Genomic DNA, 19429 nt, shown 5'->3' on the forward strand with positions numbered 1-19429 from the left:
ACGATGAAACTAAAAGGGGGGAAATTCAAAACTGATAAAGGAAACACTTTTCTCCATGCAAGATGTAATTAGCCTGTGGAACTCACTGCCACAGGGAGTTGTTGAGGCCAAGAACCTAGCAGGATTCAAAAAACAGCTGGGCATTTCTATGGATACAAGAATATCCAGTTACCCTAATTAATGCTGAAAAAATACTGTCAGGGATACGAACCTTCCTGTATTGGGCTTATGCCAATCGCTGACTACCAGAGACCAGGATAAGACCTAGTGTGGGGGCATGTTATTCCTCCTCTGCAACTGCAGGGTTCTCTTACCTTTCCCTGAAGCATCTGCTGGTCAGAGCCAGGACACGGGGCTAGATGGGTCTCAGGTCTGATCCACTCTAGCAATTCTGATGTTCCTATTAAGCATATTTCACAGACCTCAAACTAAATTACTCCCAAGTGTAACTCCATTAAAGTTAGTGCTGTTACACCTGGGGTGAGCACGTTACTGTCATGTGACAATGGTGAAGCATCACAGAGAGAGTCACTTTCTTCTAACACTGAATAAGGTGGACAGAAAGTTGGCTAGATCATCGGGCTCAACAGGTAGTGATCAATGGCTCCATGTCTAGTTGGCAGCCGGTATCAAGCGGAGTGCCCCAAGGGTCGGTCCTGGGGCCAGTTTTGTTAAATATTTTCATTACTGATCTGGAGGATGGTGTGGATTGCACCTTCAGCAAGTTTGCAGATGACACTAAACTGGGAGGAGAGGTAGATACGCTGGAGGGTAGGGATAGGATATAGAGGGCCCTAGACAAATTAGAAGATTGGGCCAAAAGAAATCTGATGAGGTTCAACAAGGACAAGTGCAGAGTCCTGCACTTCGGACGGAAGAATCCCATGCACCGCTACAGACTAGGGACCGAGTGGCTAGGCAGCAGTTCTGCAGAAAAGGACCTAGGGGTTACAGTGGATAAGAAGCTGGATACGAGTCAACAGTGTGCCCTTGTTGCCAAGAAGGCCAATGGCATTTTGGGATGTATATGCAGGGGCATTGCCAGCAGATCGAGGGACGTGCTCGTTCCCCTCTATTCGACATTGTTGAGGCCTCATCTGGAGTATTGTGTCCAGTTTTGGGCCCTACACTACAAGAAGGATGTGGAAAAATTGGAAAGAGTCCAGCGAAGGGCAACAAAAATGATTAGGGGACTGGAACACATGACTTATGAGGAGAGGCAGAGGGAACTGGGATTGTTTAGTCTGCGGAAGAGAAGAATGAGGGGGCATTTGATAGCTGCTTTCAACTACCTGAAAGGGGATCCAAAGAGGATGGCTCTAGACTGTTCTCAGTGGTAGCAGATGACAGAACAAGGAGTAATGGTCTCAAGTTGCAGTGGGGGAGGTTTAGGTTGGATATTAGGAAAATCTTTTTCACTAGGAGGGTGGTGAAGCCCTGGAATGGGTTACCTAGGGAGGTGTTGGAACCTATTTCATTAGAGGTTTTTAAAGGAGCCCGGATAGCTCAGTCGGCAGAGCATCAGACTTTTAATCTGAGGGTCCAGGGTTCAAGTCCCTGTTCGGGGAAACCCTCTGAATTCGAGGGGAGGGAGGGATAGCTCAGTGGTTTGAGCATTGGCCTGCTAAACCCAGGGTTGTGAGTTCAATCCTTGAGGGGGCCATTTAGGGATCTGGGGCAAAAATTGGGGATTAGTCCTGCTTTGAGCAGGGGGTTGGACTAGATGACCTCCTGAGGTCCCTGATATTCTATGATTCTATGAACTTCATGGGAATAAGGGAAGCAGTATTACACCTTTGCTGCTCTGTTCTCTCTTTAGCTTCTGCCTCCAACTCTCACCAGCCTGTCCCTGTCCCTGGCTGCCTGCTGGAGATCGAAAGAATCAGTCCGCACCTCCTTCCGCCTTGCCCGTGGACCTGTGGGCTTGTGAGTCTAGTGATAAGTAGAGTCTTGCTAAACAGTCGGGTTTGGGTTGGGTCCATTTCAAGTAGCCCCTGAAATAACCAGGATCCTGGCACAGCCCCCCTGTAGTCCAGTGTGTAGGCAAGGATTCCAAGAAGACCATTCCAGGGTTAATCATCTGGAATGTTTTCTGACCACCGGGCACCTCACTGGAGTGGAATTAATTCCTAAGCAATGCACAGCACAGTGATAGAGGCAATTAAGGGGTCTAACGATGTCAAGGCTCGGTGAACAAATCAATGGAGTCTTTTCTTTTACCCGGAATTAGTGAGCAAGTGAAGCAGGTGAAATCTGAGTCAGTGGTGAAGTCCACACTGGCTCCTGTTCAAGGCAGCAATTACCCTGTAAGTTATTCCACGCTGTGCCTCTCTCCGCGACCTCGCCTGCAAATGTAACAGCGGGGGCAGGCGTCACCACTCTGGCATGGCCCAGCCCCATGGCCACATTCCCAGCAGGTCTGCACAGACTTCCAATTTCTGCTCCATTTGCTTCTCTTAGTGGGAGGGGGCTGAGGTGGTTGTAGATCTGGAGTGAGGACTCCTGGGTTCTGTGCCCAGCTGTGACTCATTGTGTGACCCTGGGCAAGTCCCTTCACCACTCTGTGACTCAGTTTCTCTATCTATACAATGGAGATAAAAGTGACCTATTCGCGGGCTCGTCAGGAGATTTAATCTAGTTACAGACTGTCACGGAGCGTGGGGGAGTCCAGGCCCTGCACCCCTCTTCCTGGGATTCACTGAGACTCTCAGCCAGCCAGTAAAACAGAAGGTTTATTGGACAACAGGAACACAGTCCAAAACAGAGCTTGTGGGTACACCCAGGACCCCTCAGTCAAGTCCTTCTGGGGGAGCAGGGAGCTTAGACCCCAGCCCTGGGGTTCCCTGCGTTCCTCCACCCAGCCCCAAACTGAAACTAAACCCCCCCAGCAGGCTCTCTCCTGCAGCCTCTGTTCACATTCCTGGGCAGAGGTGTTACCTCCCCCTTCCCCTCCTGGCTCAGGTGACAGGCTCTCAGGTCTCCCATCCCCAGGGCCCATTCCCAGGTCAACACTCCCCCCTCCCTGCTGCGTCACATTGTCACACAGACACATCTCCAGCCTGGTCGGTAGTCACCTGGCTGCTATCTTGGTCTGGCAGGCTGCCTCCGCTCCACAGGGCTTGGCCTTGACTGGCAAATCCAGACAAATAGTGCCTGAGTCCGGCGTCAGCTGGGAGGTCCGATTGCTTAGCAGTGCCTAGCACACCGGGGCCCAGGGCTGGGCTCAGAGGTGCTGCTGTGACACCAACAGTCATAGTCACAACGTCAGTTCAGTCTGGTTCATGGAGGCGTGGTGGGCGGGGTGCGCCAGACAAGTGCTGCCCAGGGGTAAGGAGAGGCTGCCCGCAGACATCTGTCAGGAGCTCAGTGCCCCGGGATGGGGCGTCTGTGCCCGCTCGTCGGGGCTGCCCGTCCCTTGCTCCGGAGCACGGTGCCATCCCCCGCCCAGTGCTTCCTCGCCACTTTTCACGGAGTTCTTTCCTGAGAGTGGGGGGACTCTGCCCCATATGGGGGATGCTGGCAAGTCTCTCCTCTGACCCTCAGGGCACAGCCTGGGCCCAGCTGGGCCCAGCGAAGAGGGCAGCAAGTTTCCTGTGCCACTTTCCCAGTCATTTGCTGCCATCTAGCTGCCAGCTGGAGTCTCTGCCTGGCACCACAGACCCCTCACAGACTCCTCACTCACAGCCCAGGGCACTGGGGCATCGGGCTCCCATGTTCTATTCCTGTCACTGACTCACTGTCTGACCCCGAGTGAGTCACTGCTCCCGTGCCTCAGTTTCCCCCTCTGTACAATAAGGGTAAGCTATTAATTCAGTGGTGTGTGTATGATGCTTTGAGGTCTTTGGTGGGAAGGCAAGGGCCACAAGGTTACCAGACGCAGGACTTTGCTCTTTTGTTTCTGTTGGAGTCCCTCTGCGGACTCAGCCCAGCAATGCCCCTTGGACGTCAGTGGGCGTCTGTGGCAGGGAATGCTGGGGCTGCCTGTAGCCAAACCACTTACCTGCTGGGACCTGCACCCCTACTCTGCTCAGTCCCCAGGACGCTGGGCCTGGCCTACGTTGCAAAGCCCGTTCGCTCTCAGCAACTTCTGGGCGATGGAATTGGCATCTCACCCAGCCTGGGAGCAAAGCAAGCTCAGAAAGCTCCTACCGTCCATGAGGAGACCTGGCCATTCCCAGCACCCTGACTGGAACCCCAGAGCCTCTGTGGGGTCCCTGCAGCCGCCCTGCACTGGCAGGCCCCAGGGCTTCCCGCAGGTAATGCCGGCGCCATCCTGGCCGCTGGATGAGCACGAGCTGCTCCACCCAGCCCTTTCCGCCTCGGGAGTGAGGCTGGCTCCGGGGCTCGGGGCGCTGGTGCTAGCCTGAGGCAGCAGCGCGTGGAAATGGCTGGCAGCTGCTGGGTGGGTTCTGGTGCAGGGTCCTTAGCGCTGATGCTAACTGGCCCCTGGCCGTTCTCCCCTGCCATGAGCCACCTGCCCACTGGCTTCACGCATGAGCCGCCAGCAGCAGTTGCTGGCGTGAGCCTGGAGCATGGGGATCTTTGGGAGGGAGCTTGGCTTCCCCCAGCGATGAATCCTATCCCCACAGCCCAGCCGTCCCCTCTGGGGGGCTGAGCTCAGAGCCAGCCCCCCAGCTGCCTGGGCCCCCTTCCCGCTCAGGGCCCTGCTGGGCTGGCCCCAGATGCTGGTGCGGAGCTGAGGGACGCCAGGCCTTCCCGGAGCACTGGCTCACGCTGGGCCTGAGTGAAGGCTGTTCCCTTGCTCCCCAGTGGAGCTGGCAAGGGCAGGTGCTTTACTCCTGAGCGCCCGATGATTCCTGCAGCTTTCCCGGCCGGTGGGAAATGCCGGAGGCTCCGGGAGGTGACTTGGGATGAGCACAGCGTCCCCCACACCATGAGCCGGGGGCTGCCTCTGCTGGGCCATAACAACTCCGGCCTTGGGCCAGGGCTGGGAAGGTCATAGCCAGCTGTGAGCTGGGCTAGCGACCATGGGCCTGGTGACTGACCCGAAATGAGAACCACACACCCGCGTTTCAGCCAGTCTGAGCCTGAGCGTCACAGGAAACCCCAGGGCAGCAAACGTCAATGCACAGAACCCCCACGGTTGGCACTGGCCCCTGCCAGCTGCTCCCCCGTCTCTCCAGGGCCGGTCTCAGTCCCTTAGGCTCCTGCGGTGAACCGTCCCTGCATCCTGCGGGAGCCTGGGAGCCTGGCCCCCAAACCTGGCCAGCAGGGTGCCCCTGGAAGTCTCCCTGCCATCTAGTGACGCACTGGCCGGAGGGAGGGGGTTGGGGGACAGGCTGCGTTTGCATAGACACCCCCACTCTGCCGAGGCGCACAGCATGGTGCAGCTGCTTCACCAAAGAGACCACTTTGGGCTGGCGCGGGTCACAAATCACCGAGCACGGAGTGCAGGGCGGGCGGAGCGTTGTTATCCTGACTGTAGGCGGGAAGGGCAGCAGCGCTGTGCCCAGCCTGCCTGAGTGAGGGGGGTCACCCTCAGCCAGGGGGCCAGCATGGCCCCATCACTTTCCAAAATGACTCTGCTCTTTTTACTAGTTGTAAGGGTGAGGGGGGGTCTGGGGGAGAAGAGGGCGTGGGAGGACAGAGAATTGGTGGTGTGGGGGCTCAGGGAGAAGGTGGCAGGGCAGGCCTCCGCGGGAGGGGTGGGATGGGGCCTTCGGGGCAAGGGAAGGGGCAGCTTGGGGGGAGGGGTGATGGGGGGGAGGCCATGGGGGGAAGGGACAGCACAGGGACTCAGGGAGAAGGAGTGAGGGGGACCTTGGGGGGAGGGGTGATGTGGGGGCAGGGCCTCGGGGGAAGGGGCAGCACAGGGGTCCATGGTTCGGGGGCCAGTGGCCCTCAGCTGAGCCTCAGTTGCCAAGCGGGCGTCGGGAGGATACCAGTGCACAGAAGAGGGGTGAGGGGGTTGGTATTTCTGCCTGGGGGGAGGTTTCTGCCTCCAGTGCCTTCGACCCTCTTTGTCCTCTCCCTCTCCAGGGTTCAGAGCCGTCGTTCCTCGGGCGATGAGCAGCTCTGTGCGCCAGGCCTCGGCCGCACTCCCGCGCTGCAGCTGGGCCGTGGCCGGGCTTAGTGAAGCTGCTGCCGGTGCCGGTGGGAGGGGGCACCGCCCGGTGCCCCCCGGGGTGGGGGGTGCCCCCTGCGAGTGCCCCTCTGAACTCTGGGTCTTCCTGGCCAAGGCCCGGCCACTGTGAGTGGGGGCAGCAGACAGGGGTGGTAAAGGGTCAATCATCCCTCCGACCGTCCCACCGCGCGGTGAGAAGCTGAGGCCCAGGGCACTGCCCCGCGCGCGGTGGGGTCGGGGTTGCTTACGGTTGCCTGCTTTTGAATGTGGCTCTGGTGTTCTCCCAAAGGGCGCTGGGTCCCCTTCCCCTTGCTTGTTAGGCAGGCTCTGCTTGCAAGTGGGGCACACCCTGAGAGGCGCCCAAGGTGGTATTGAGTTTTCCCAGATTACGGGGTAGGGGCTGCAGCTGGTTCTGTTCTGTATTGTTACGAGGTACCCGGCCCCTGTGGTTGCTGATCCCCCCCCCACCCCGGGCAGAGGGGTTACACCCCATTGTATGGCAGCCTGCCCCATGAGAGCTCAGCACCACTGACATCGCGAGAGACAGGACGTCCCCCAAGCCAGACACCGGGGCTGGCCGGGGTTGGTGGGACGAGGGTTTGAAAAACTCCAGGGATCTTGCGAGAAGCCAACAGTGGAGCCACCAAATGAAGGGGTGGGGAGGTGTCCAGGTGTCCCAGTTACTCCTGAGTTGGGAGTGACTCAGTGGGTCTTCAGAACCCAAGGCAGCCCCCATCCGCTGCTCTGACTGCGGTGAGCTCCCCCAGCTGTGTGCAGCCACCCGGCATCCTCCCAGGGTGGTGAAAGCTGGTGTCTGGCTTTCCTGGAAATTGCCACTCATGCTGTTCTGTCCACGCTCGTCACCTGCGCCCCAGGACGGTCACGGGCCTCACTTGCACCATGTGGAACGTGCCCTTGCGTCGAGTAACGCCGGCAGCTCCGGCAGCTCGCAATGGGCCTCGTGTTTCTTGCTCTGCCGCAGCCGCTGCCCTTCACGCCCCGACAGGAACAGCCAGGGAGACCGGGACGTGGAGCAGGAGAGTGGCACCAGGACACAGGCTCAGAGGACCCTGGTAGACTGCTGGAGGGGAAGAGGCAGGTGCATGGAGGGAAGGAGTTGGTGCTTGCCTAGACCCAGCCCCATGCAACCTTCCCCATCCCTGCTGGTGACACACTCCCCCATCCCTCCCCTCCCCTGCCTCTGGCACCACCCCTGGGACTCAGGAGAGGCCCCAGCTCAGCACCGGCCTCCCCCACACCCCAAAGCAGCCAGCCTGCTTCCCTCCTGGCTCGCATGACTGAGGTGTGTTCCCCATACTGTGATGAATGTGCACCCCTGTCCACCCCACAGCCAGCCAGCCCTACGCAGCACAGCAGCTGCATACAAATCACCCCATGACAATGGCCCATTCTCCACCGTCCACCTCCAGCCAAACGGCCCTGGCTCTGCAGGCTTTGCCAAGGACCCGGTGTGTTCCTGCAGCCATTCAGGAGCCGTGAATGGCTGCTCTGTTCTGGGGCTCAGCAAGACGGGGCCTTGCCCAAGGGAGCGGGGGGAATTCCTGATGGGGTCAATGGGGGCCTTCTCCAGCGTTTCTTCCTTTAATCAGTGTCGTAGCTCAGGGGGAAGGAACATCCCACCATCTCCGGGGGATGCCAGCAGGCCCCGGCTTGGGCCAGCACGTCAGTGAATCAACCCAGAGCACAAGGGCTCCCACCTGAGAGCTGTGAGCACGCGACATCCCTAAGTCTTCAGCTTGGCCTGGTGGCGAAGGAGGAGGGGGCAGCAAGGTGGCCAGCCCCAGGGGCTGAGGGGTGTGGGCCGGGGGAGGGGGGTGTGTGACTGCGGAGCAGGAAGCGTATAAATGTCACAAAAGTGGGTGAGGAAGGATATGTGTGTCCAGGGTGTGTGAGTAACAGGGGAAAGGCTCATGGCTAAAACCCAGAGCTCTGCACCTCCAGCCCCATGTTTTATCAGCAAGATCATCCCTCCTGGCATGGCATTGTCACTGCCCTGCCCAGCCAGCGGGGGGCGCTCACACAGTGTGTCGGTGTCTCTGCCCTGCCCGGCCAGCGGGGGCGCTCACGCAGCCTGTGTCGGTGTCACTGCCCTGCCCGGCCAGCGGGGGGCGCTCACGCAGCCTGTGTCGGTGTCACTGCCCTGCCCGGCCAGCGGGGGGCGCTCACACAGTGTGTCGGTGTCACTGCCCTGCCCGGCCAGCGGGGGGCGCTAACGCAGCCTGTGTCGGTGTCACTGCCCTGCCCGGCCAGCGGGGGGCGCTCACGCAGCCTGTGTCGGTGTCACTGCCCTGCCCGGCCAGCGGGGGCGCTCACGCAGCCTGTGTCGGTGTCACTGCCCTGCCCGGCCAGCAGGGTGTGCTCACACAGTGTGTCGGTGTCTCTGCCCTGCCCGGCCAGCGGGGGGCGCTCACACAGTGTGTCGGTGTCTCTGCCTTGCCCGGCCAGCGGGGAGCACTCATGCAGTTTTTGGTTGTTACTCCAAAATGGTGGCTATTATGCTGTGTTGCACAATGTAGAGTCACACCAAACACAGTGTGGGCCTAGCTTGTTTGTGGCTCACTCATCTCAGTCGGCCCGGAAGTTTTGTGGGTCTCTGCCCCTCGCCTCTCAATGGGGGAAGTACCTGCTGCAGCTTCCCTTGCTCGCTTCATTGCTACTGGTGTCAAAAAGCAGCAGCAGGGAGCTAGACATTTCCTGATCTGGCCTGTTTGTGACTCTTTCAAGTCTCGAGGGTTCCCAGAACCGAGTGGCGCTGAACCAGGGAGCCGGGTTACATGTGCTTTCCCCGCAGGCCAGCTCAGTGCAAGCCGGGAGACAAAGGCAGCCTCATTGCTATGCACAGGGGCCAGCTCCCCACATTCACAGGGACAAATCATTCCCAGCAGCCGCGCCACAATGAACAACGCTCCTTTCATGCCGCTCCAATAGGCGACATGCTTTAAAAGGCTCCCAAACTGGCCAGTGTCCACAGGGAGCTGGGCCAGGGCCAGGGGGGTCCCAGGCCCCTCCCAATGATGCTGGGCTTGTCAAAAGCAACAGAACAAATAGTCAACTACCAAGGGCTTGGTGTGGTGGGGAGGGGAGCAGGTAGGTAGGGCAAGGTGATATGACTGTGCGTCCACCTCTGCATCGGTGCACTTCGGTCTTTGTGAACTTGTGTCAGGGTATGATGGGTGTGTGTGTGTCTCCATGTGAGCTAGCAAGAGATGTTAAGAGTAACAAGAAGGGTTTCTTCAGGTATGTTAGCAACAAGAAGAAAGTCAAGGAAAGCGTGGGCCCCTTACTGAATGAGGGAGGCAACCTAGTGACAGAGGATGTGGAGAAAGCTAATGTACTCAATGCTTTTTTTGCCTCTGTCTTCACGAACAAGGTCAGCTCCCAGACTGCTGCACTGGGCAGCACAGCATGGAGAGGAGGTGACCAGCCCTCTGTGGAGAAAGAAGTGGTTCGGGACTATTTAGAAAAGCCGGACAAGCACAAGTCCATGGGGCGGGATGCGCTGTATCCGAGGGTGATAAAGGAGTTGGCGGATGTGATTGCAGAGCCATTGGCCATTATCTTTGAAAACTCATGGCGATCAGGGGAGGTCCTGGACAACTGGAAAAAGGCTAATGTAGTGCCCATCTTTAAAAAAGGGAAGAAGGAGGATCCGGGGAACTACAGGCCCGTCAGCCTCACCTCAGTCCCTGGAAAAATCATGGAGCAGGTCCTCAAGGAATCAATTCTGAAGCACTTCGAGGAGAGGAAAGTGATCAGGAACAGTCAGCATGGATTCACCAAGGGCAAGTCATGCCTGACTAACCTGATTGCCTTCTATGATGAGATAACTGGCTCTGTGGATGAGGGGAAAGCAGTGGATGTGTTATTCCTTGACTTTAGCAAAGCTTTGGATACGGTCTCCCACAGTATTCTTGCCAGCAATTTAAAGAAGTATGGGCTGGATGAATGGACTATAAGGTGGACAGATTGTCGGGCTCAACAGGTAGTGGTCAATGGCTCCATGTCTAGTTGGCAGCCGGTATCAAGCGGAGTGCCCCAAGGGTCGGTCCTGGGGCCGGTTTTGTTCAATATCTTCATTAATGATCTGGAGGATGGTGTGGATTGCACCCTCAGCAAGTTTGCAGATGACACTAAACTGGGAGGAGAGGTAGATACGCTGGAGGGTAGGGATAGGATACAGAGTGCCCTAGACAAATGAGAGGATTGGGCCAAAAGAAATCTGATGAGGTTCAACAAGGACAAGTGCAGAGTCCTGCACTTAGGACGGAAGAATCCCATGCACCGCTACAGACTAGGGACCGAATGGCTCGGCAGCAGTTCTGCAGAAAAGGACCTAGGCGTTACAGGGGACGAGAAGCTGGATACGAGTCAACAGTGTGCCCTTGTTGCCAAGAAGGCCAATGGCATTTTGGGATGTATAAGTAGGGGCATTGCCAGCAGATCGAGGGACGTGATCGTTCCCCTCTATTCGACATTGGTGAGGCCTCATCTGGAGTACTGTGTCCAGTTTTGGGCCCCACACTACAAGAAGGATGTGGAAAAATTGGAAAGTGTCCAGCGGAGGGCAACAAAAATGATTAGGGGACTGGAACACATGACTTATGAGGAGAGGCTGAGGGAACTGGGATTGTTTAGTCTGCGGAAGAGAAGAATGAGGGGGGATTTGATAGCTGCTTTCAACTACCTGAAAGGGGGTTCCAAAGAGGATGGATCTACACTGTTCTCAGTGGTAGCAGATGACAGAACGAGGAGTAATGGTCTCAAGTTGCAGTGGGGGAGGTTTAGGTTGGATATTAGGAAAAACTTTTTCACTAAGAGGGTGGTGAAGCACTGGAATGCGTTACCTAGGGAGGTGGTGGAATCTTGTTCCTTTGAGGCTTTTAAGGCCGGCTTGACAAATCCCTGGCTGGGATGATTTAGTTGGGGATTGGTCCTGCTTTGAGCAGGGGGTTGGACTAGATGACCTCGTGAGGTCCCTTCCAGCCCTGATTGTCTAAGATTCGATGAAACTGCATGTCTCCATCCAAGTGTGTGTTTGAGTGATATGTCTCCCCATAGGCCAGTGTGTGTATCCAATGGCTGGAAATAGAAGCTAGACTAATTCATGCTGGGTTTTAATGGGGAGAGTAATTAACCGTTGGACCGTCTTACCCAGGGCGGGGGTGGGGGAGTCTCCATCTCTGACAATTCTTAGACCCAGACTGGCTGTTTTTCCAAGCAGCCTGCCTGCGCTAGGGAATATTTGGGGCAGGTCTCTGGCCTGTGCTACACAGGAGGTCAGACCAGCTGAACATAGGGGTCCCCTCTGGCCTGGGAATCCCATAGGAGAGTGTGTGTGTTTGTGTGTGTTGAGGTGGAAGAGGTTCCTGGTTCCCAGGGGCCATCAGCAGAGTTCCCTTCACACCCGCTCCCTGCCATGTGCACTCAGGGCCTAGGCTGAAGGCAGGCGCTGCAGGCTGAGGCAGGATTCGGGGTCCCCTCCCTGCCCAGGTGGAAGCATGGGACAAGCTCCTGGGGAGCGCACTGCTCTGTGCCCTGCACAGGGTGCATGTCGCCACAAGTCTCGTCGGGCTGGGTCACCAACCTGCAAGATCAAACTCAGGAGCCAGCCCCCAGGATCCCCTGAGCCTGGCCCCAAGCCTGAGGTGTCGCTAGAGACGAGAGTGAGGGTTTTGAACATTGGGGCTGGCAGGGTGGGCAAGTCAGTGCCATGGGAGCAGGAACTGGGATTCTACCCATCTCCAGGGACCCCCAAACTGCCAGGAGCCAGGCCAAGCTTCCCAGCCCTGCTGCGCTGGGCAGGATTCGCACTGGGGCCAACAGGAGAAAGGCTGCAGAGCAGCACCTGGAGGCAGCCCGGCCCAGCAGGGCCAGCATTGTCCTACGAGCACGGCAGCCCTCTAGACAGATCCGTCTGCTAAATCACGTTGGGAGCTGGTGGGAGCCCACGCAGGCCAGGTCTCCCCTCCACTCCCTGCAAATTCTCCCCCACACTGCACTCCCACTCAGACACCACACCCTGGCCTTAAAGGGACCACTCCCATAACCAGATACAGACCATAAACACCAACAGCCACCAGTACCAGCCCTGAGCTCACTTCTAAACACCCTGCTTTGCACTTGGGATAATTCCAAGTCACTCCAGGGACCCGACGCTCACTTTTACACCCAGCTGGAGGTTGTGTCACTCGCACATGCACCATCAGCCGGGTTTGAACACACGGGCCTGGAGAGCCACAGCACAGGCCTCGTCCTCCCGTCAGCGACAGGAGCCAGTGGCTGAAGGAAGCTGGCTGCTCCTCTGTGTGTGGACCGTCCCATGCGGGGACCCGCAGCCCTCTAGCCCATGGGCTTGTGAGGCAGCAGCGGGGCGCGGGGCAGCAGGCTGCGTGGGTTCCATTGCTGGATCGGGGGAGCAGACAGCCGAGCAGAACGCGGGGCCGGCCCCACAACCTCCGCGGGGCAAAGCCCAAGCTGGGCCCACGAGGGAGGCAGCTCTGAGAGGGTGGCAGATCACTAAATGCTCTGTGGCCTGGCCGCGAGAGGGTGACACACCACCCAGTGCCCGCGTGTCACAGAGGCTCTATGTTTGAATAACTCCTTTGAAGAGGTGTGTGAGGGGTTCAGTCACAGAGACCCCCTTGGGATTGTCACCTGATGTGCTGAAACTACCTCTGAGCCTGTTTTCTTTGCCAACTTGGGACTCCAGAACCCTGCCTTGTTGAGCCAGACACCTTACACTGCTGCAACCCAGACCCAGGGTCTGAACCACACCCCCAAAGCTGCATGCTTTAACTGAAAACCACTCAACAGGTCACCTATCTCCAGCACCCAGACACCCAGCTCCCAATGGGATCCAAACCCCAAATAAATCCGTTTTACTCTGTATAAAACTTATACAGGGTAAACTCATAAATTGTCCGCCCTCTATAACACTGATAGAGAGATGCACAGATGTTTGCTCCCCCAGGAGCAACTCAACTCATCAAGCCCATCAACTCTGGGTTAATTAATAAACAAAAGTGATCTTATTAAGTATAAAAAGTAGGATTTAAGTGGTTTCAAGTAATAACAGACAGAACAAAGTAAGTTACCGAGCAAAATAAAACAGAACACGCAAGTCTAAGCCTAATACATTAAGAAACTGAATATAGGTAAATCTCACCCTCAGAGATGTTCCAATAAGCTTCTTTCACAGACTAGACTCCTTCCTATTCTGGGCCCAATCCTTTCCCCGGTACAGTTTTTGTTAATTCCAGCTCAGGTGGTAACTAGGGGATTTCTCATGACTGGCAGCCCCCTTTGTTCTGTTTCACCCCCTTTTATAGCTTTGGCACAAAGCGGGAATCCTTTGTCTCTCTCTGGGTTCCCACCCTTCCTTCTAAATGGAAAAGCACCAGCTTTAAGATGGATTCCAGTATCATGTGACATGTTCACATGTCCTGTGAGACTTCATTACCCACTGGCTGGCACACAGGTATACAGGAAGGCTTACAAGTAAATAGAGCCATTTACAACCAATTGTCCTAGTTAATGGGACCCATCAAGATTTCAAGCCACCATTAATGGCCCACACTTTGCATAGTTACAGTAGGACTTCAGAGTAATACTTCAATTTCTAGCTTCAGATACAAGAGTAAAAAGAAAAGGAGGACTTGTGGCACCTTAGAGACTAAAAAAGTTATTTGAGCATAAGCTTTCGTGAGCTACAGCTCACTTCCTTCATAGAAATAGGATGACCGCACTCAGTAGATTATAAGCTTTGTAATGATACCTTGCAAGAGACCTTGGCATAAAGCATATTCCAGTTACATTCTATTTACACCTATAACCATATTTCCATAAACATATGGAGTGCAGCGTCACAGGATGTGTGGCAAAGCGCCGATGCCTGGCCCTGTTATGGTGGAGGCCAGGGCTTTAGTGACGTTCGTGCAGGACGTTCGTGCAGGATCTCAGCTCTCTGGCCTGGGAGTGCTAGACCCTCGGATGGCCAGTGTGCCCCGTGCCCCTTGGCTCCTGAGAAGGGGTCAGCCATCGGCTGGGCTAGAGCTCGTGGGCTCTGGGCTGGGTGCCCCTCCCCTACATTGCAGGGGGGGGATAGGTCTGTCCCTCCGTCTTACTGCCACAAAATGGGAGAGCTGGCGACGCCGCTGGGGGGCCCTGCTCAGCGCAGCCCCCAGCCTGGCCTCCTGTGCTTTGGCTGCCATCCCTGGGTCAATTCTGAGCTACACACTGACTGCAAAAATCCCCACCCCCGACCCCAGCTTGGGAAGGGATCCGTCCCTTGCCCAGAGCACTGGGGGGACAGCTTGCTGGAGTGAGGCTGGTTTAATGCACATCCCCCTCCCGCTGTGAGATAGCAGCTTCTGGAGTGGAGCAGAGGGGAGGGGGCAGAGACAGCCTCTCCCATGTGGGGCAGAGGTGGTGTTAGCTCTTTAGCTGGGGTGGCGGAGGAGCATGTGTCTGCCCTCGGCTCCTGCCCCTGGTTTTTTGGACACCGCTGGCTTTGGCTGTAGCCTGTGCATGGAGGGGGCTTGGGGTGGGGAACAGGCAGGGACCCTCATTCAGAGCCAGGCCATGTGCTGTGGTTCCCACAGGCCCTCAGCCTGTCACCGGGGATGAGGGCACCGTTCGGTGAGTTCCCAGCCCAGCCATGGGGTCGGTCTGTTCCCATGCCAGGATGGGGCCCCGGGGCTCTGTGGGGCAGCCAGAAGGAATCAATCCCTGGCGCTGAGCGCTGGCTGGACGACACCTTGGAGCACAAAGCACTTTCTGTGCCGGCCCCGTGGGGGAGAGTCATGCTGTGGCCCCTGCCCCATTAATAAGGCCTTTGTGGAGCTGTTGGCTTCTGGCCCCAGAGAAGCCCGATGGATGCGCTGTCCCATGGCAGGGCATAGCTGAGCCTGCCTCAGTCTCTCCATAGTGAGGCCCTGGGGTGCCGGAGCCCAAGTCAGCAGAGGGGATGGCAGGGGGGCATGGCGGGGGGGAGGGCACGCCTCAGGCGAGGTGTTTCCAATAGAGGTGGGGGGATGAGGCCTCATGGGTGCAGTTCCGGTCTCCCACTTCAGAAGAGGAATTTGAACTGGACTCGGTGCAGAGACGGGCGACTAGGCTCAAGGAGCAGGGAACCAGGCGATGGTGTAGGGAGAGACGAGAGCAATCTGTACATACGTCAGGGGGCTACACACCAGGCAGGGAGAGGAGTTCTTTACATTAAGGGCCCATGTTGGCACAAGAACAAATGGCTGTAGACTGGCCAACAACATGTTTAGGCTTGAAAGTAGGCCAAGGTTTCTGCCCATCAGAGAAGTGAAGTTCTGGAGCAGCCTCCCAAGGGGGCAAAAAACCTAACTGGCTTCAAGACTGAGCTTGACGAGTTTATGGAGGGGATGGGATGATGAAACTGCTGACAGAGGCATGTGGCCCACGCGCACCTGTTATTAGCAAATATCTCCAATGACTGGAGATGGGACACTAGATGGGGAGAGCTCTGAGTTACTACGGAGAATTCTTTCCCCGGTGTCTGGCTGGTGAGTCCTCCCCACATGCTCAGGGTCATACTGATCACCATATCTGGTTGGGAAGGAATTTCCCCCCAGGTCAGATTGGCAGAGACCCTGGGGGGTTTTCACCTTCCTCTGCAGCCTGGGGCACGGGTCACTGGCTGGTTTGAAGTAGGGTAAATGCAGGGTTCTCTGTAACCTTGATGTAACCATGATTTGAGGATTTCAGTAACTCAGCCAGAGTTTCTGGGTCTGTTACTGGAGGGGGTGGGTGAGGTTCTGTGACCTGCGATGTGCAGGAGGGCAGACTAGAGGAGCACGATGGTCCCTGCTCGCCTTGGACTGTATGGCCAGCTGCTGTCCTCACCAGTGTGAGGTGCCCAGGCTTTTGGGGGAACACCCCCAGGTTCCCTGCACTGCTGTGAGCTGTCACTCTACGAATTCTTTCCCAGTGAATTGAGGGAGAACCTGTCTGTCCTTTCTGGGCCCACGGGGGGAATAGTGGGAAGGCACCGGAGGACGAGCCGCACTCAGGCGGAGCTAGCTTGTGTCCGCACTGCGGGGTGGCTGTGTTAGTAGCTGGGGAGCTGGAGTCACTCGGGTCCAGCCTGCTCCCCTCTCAGCCTGCCAGCCCAGAGGGTAGCACCACCTCTCTTGAGCGAAGGGGCTCAAGTTAGGGGCAATCCTTGAGGGCCCTGAAGCCCATCCCCATTCCCCTCTCGCCCTCCCTCTCGAGTCTCAGGGCTTCAACTGAAGGAGCTCCCCATCCCTGGGGTCCTAAGAGAGCTTATTGGAGGCCAGCTCCCCAAGCAGCGTGTCTCTGCTGGGCCAGGAACCAGGCGATGCTGGCCCTTGGCAGTGGGTGTGTCCCAGGCCCTGGGCTGCCCAGAGAGCACCAACTCCCCAGGCCCTCAGACCAGGGGGAGCCCACGAGGGAAGGGGAGAAGGAGACAGGCCTTGCAAATGGGCAGAGCTTTTCAGGTCCCCCTGTTTCGCTGCCCTCCCGAATTCATTCTTAATTAACACAGCTGCAGATCAGTCCTGAGACGAAAGGTTATAGCAGAGGGAGCCCAGCCTGGGCCTGCCCAGGGCCCCCCCTTCCTGCTCCTCATTGAATTGGAGTCCTTGGCCGGCTGCCTTCAGCTTCACATACAGCTTCTGGGGCCTTCTGCTTAGCTTGTGCGACTCTCAAAATCAGCGTGATCACCCCGGAGTCCTGTGTCAATCACCGGTACCTGCTCTAACCACTGGTGTCTCCCAGAGGTCCTGACTCCCAGGTCCCTGCTTCAGCCCCTGGATAACTCTCTTCCAGACGTGGGAACAGACCCCAGTGGGCCTGAATTCCAGCGCCCTGCTCTCTCAGCTAGACTCAGTAGCATTAGAAGCATCCCTGAGAAAAATCACTATAAAAATACAAAAAACGGTCCGTAAGTTTCCGCAGCTTTCACAGAACCGCTGGGCTGGAAACCAAGTCCAGAGCTTTCAAACAGACACTTAATTTAAGTCTTTCTTAATTAGCTTCTCAGCGGTCTGGCTAAGCTTGCCTTTTAAAAGAAATTCTCAATTCAAGATAGAACAAGGGTCTGTCGTCCCGCTGATTTTGATGGTAACCAGCCAGGATGGCAGCGAATACAGCTGGCCGTCACTGACTGGAGAAGATGCCACGTGTGGAGCGCTGGGAATGGGCTGGAGGAAAACCAGGGTACGTCTACACTGGTGCTGGAGGCATCGTTTCCAGCTCACATGGACACACCGGAGCTCGATGGACTGTGCCGGCACACTAAAACTAGCCGTGTAGCTGCAGTGTGCGGCTGGCGGGGAGCTGTCCCGAGCACGATCCTGTCCGAAACCCTCAGTACGAACGCAGGGCGGCTTGGCCCTGCCGCCACTCGCCCCACCACAGCTGCACGGCTAGTTTGAGTGCCCTGGCTCCGTCAAAGCAAGCGCACGCACATCTACCGCGCAGGAAGTTACGTGGCCAGCGCCCGCGCAGACGGACCCTCGGATAACAAGACTTGAATGGGACTTTAGGGTTTGGTTATAGTTAGGCACGTGCTTTGCTAAGTGGGGCCCTGAATGTCAAGTGTAAAATGCCCCTGTGCTCAGCCCCCACCCACACAGAGACCTGCTGGCAGGATCACACACACCCGGGTTCTTGGAAGCCAAAGGTTTCAATGGCAGCCTCCATACTGGAGAGATGAGAACGGGAGCCAGTGACGTGGTGTGGGATCGCTATACATTATCAAGGGGGCAGTTGTGTCTGTGTTTGTAATTCAGATTAAAGTGCAGACACTTCAAAGTGCTCTAGGGACACACAGAATCCCCAGAACACTTTGCTCAAAATTTCAAAAGAGGCTCATTAATTATAATTAAAATGATTATTTATTAATTTCTATCACAGGAGTGCTTAGAGAGCCTGACTGAGACCTGGGCACTGCAGGGCTGGATTCACTACATACACAGCACAAGAGACAGGCCCGGCCCTGCCAGCATATAGTCTGAAGAGACAAGAAAGAGAAAGGTTGGGAGGGGAAACTGAGGCACAGAGCTGGGCAGGGACTTACCAAAGGCCACCCAGCAGGTCGGGGCAGAGCTGGGAACAGAGCCCAGGTCTCCTGACCCACAGCCCATGTTTGAAGTCATATGATAATTCAAGAAATGATTCAAACAGCTTAATTCAAACTTTTAGACAGCCGATTGGAGCTAATCATAAACATGTTAATAGCCTAATTTTTTTGGGGGGGGGAGGCAAGCAGGGGGTGTGAAGGCATGTCTACGCTCAAAAAAATGTTTTCAACAGTGTTAGCTAACACATTTGAATGCACACAATTTTAGATAGGCCTTTGCACCTGGTGTTGACAGGGCCCATTGTGTTAAACATGTTACATGATCATTTCTCCAGCCATGTCCTGTGAATCAAGAGAGCTGCACGCAGAATGGGTCCCAGCCTTGGTATAGGACTTGCAGGCAGGTTTTCCCAGTGTGTGCAAGCTGAGAGAAAAGAAAAGACTGGCATGGTCCCAAGCATGTGTTGTCTCTTCCTTAAGGAGGAAAGTAAACTGCAGCCAGCAGATGTGTACTGTGCAATGAAATACACGACATGCCCCGGTTGCCGGGACTCCTTCAAGCATCACTGGTGTTATTTTTGAAAAGATATTTTCCTTTAAACCAGCCAGCTCCCTTGCTATACTGCATCTTTCCTTACCCGAAAGGAAATCTTTCCCACCCCAACTCCTCCAAGTATTTCAGCAGCTCAGAGTAGGGGCTGGGTCCCAAAGCCAGTGCGTGCGCATGGCTTGGCTCCATCTCCAGCCAAAGCAGAGAGTTCTGACAAGGGTAATCACACCGCCTGGTCTCAAAGCTGTCCCTGGTTTGGAGTTCCTCCATGTCTCCAGAGGGCCTTAGCTGCACGACATCATCGTCTGGGAAACCAGCTCTGTGCAGATTGGTCCCTAGAAGCAAAAGCATCCTGAAGACAATCCACACACATCCATGCACAATCCCCCCCCCCACACACACACACAAAACACACACCCTTTGCACACACACATGCACTCCCAAAACACACACCCTTTGCACACAGGTGCATATCCCATACACTACCCTAACACAACATACACACATGCACACCCTTTGCACATATACACACAAACACACAGCCCTCACATGCGCCCACCCCAGACATTTGTTCACCCTTCTCACCCCCCATACGAAACCATGCACACTCTTCTCACAAAACACACACAGCCACATGCCCCCCTCTTGCACACCCATCCCTTGTTGAGCAGAACTCCTTTCACCCGGGAAGGCCCTGCTG

General features: G+C 56.3%; 1 non-coding gene across 1 annotated transcript; it reads left to right on the plus strand.

Annotated features, from left to right (window-relative positions):
* The first annotated feature begins 1495 nt into the window (after positions 1 to 1495).
* On the plus strand, positions 1496 to 1568 carry TRNAK-UUU. Its single transcript has one exon. It is a non-coding gene; the product is annotated as a tRNA-Lys (tRNA).
* Positions 1569 to 19429: the final 17861 nt, after the last annotated feature.

This window comes from Chelonia mydas, chromosome 27 (genome assembly GCF_015237465.2).
Source record: "Chelonia mydas isolate rCheMyd1 chromosome 27, rCheMyd1.pri.v2, whole genome shotgun sequence".
Taxonomy (NCBI): Eukaryota; Metazoa; Chordata; order Testudines; family Cheloniidae; genus Chelonia; species Chelonia mydas.